The following is a 409-nucleotide window of genomic DNA, read 5'->3' as shown; positions in this document are numbered from 1 at the left end:
GTCATCATCAGTGTAGCCATGTGATAATGACAGTATATGAGATTATTTTCTTGAATAGCTTGATAATAATTATTACACAGCTATCGAAAATCATATATAAATGATCACGATCTTACAGCAAGTTGAGTATTTCGAATACAGCTTGTTTTCTTTTTTTTAAATATTATTCAGAGGTGATTGATTTTCTTTTTATCTTAGTGTCAATACCAAGTAATTTATAAGAAATGTCTACAATTGTACAATTGTCTATTTTATCTGCTGATAATCTCATCAGTAACTACTGTGATGAAAGTGGATCATTGTCTGTTAATGATCTTGTGAAAAATGCTTATAACTGATAAGATATTCAGAATTAGTAACCATGCAAAATAGAGATAAGAAACTCATTTACAGTGTATAGAGGGTGATA

Source organism: Thermobia domestica, chromosome 2 (assembly GCF_964235325.1).
Source record: "Thermobia domestica chromosome 2, izTheDome1.hap1.1, whole genome shotgun sequence".
NCBI classification, from domain to species: Eukaryota; Metazoa; Arthropoda; class Insecta; order Zygentoma; family Lepismatidae; genus Thermobia; species Thermobia domestica.
Note: the sequence above shows the minus strand (reverse complement) of the source record.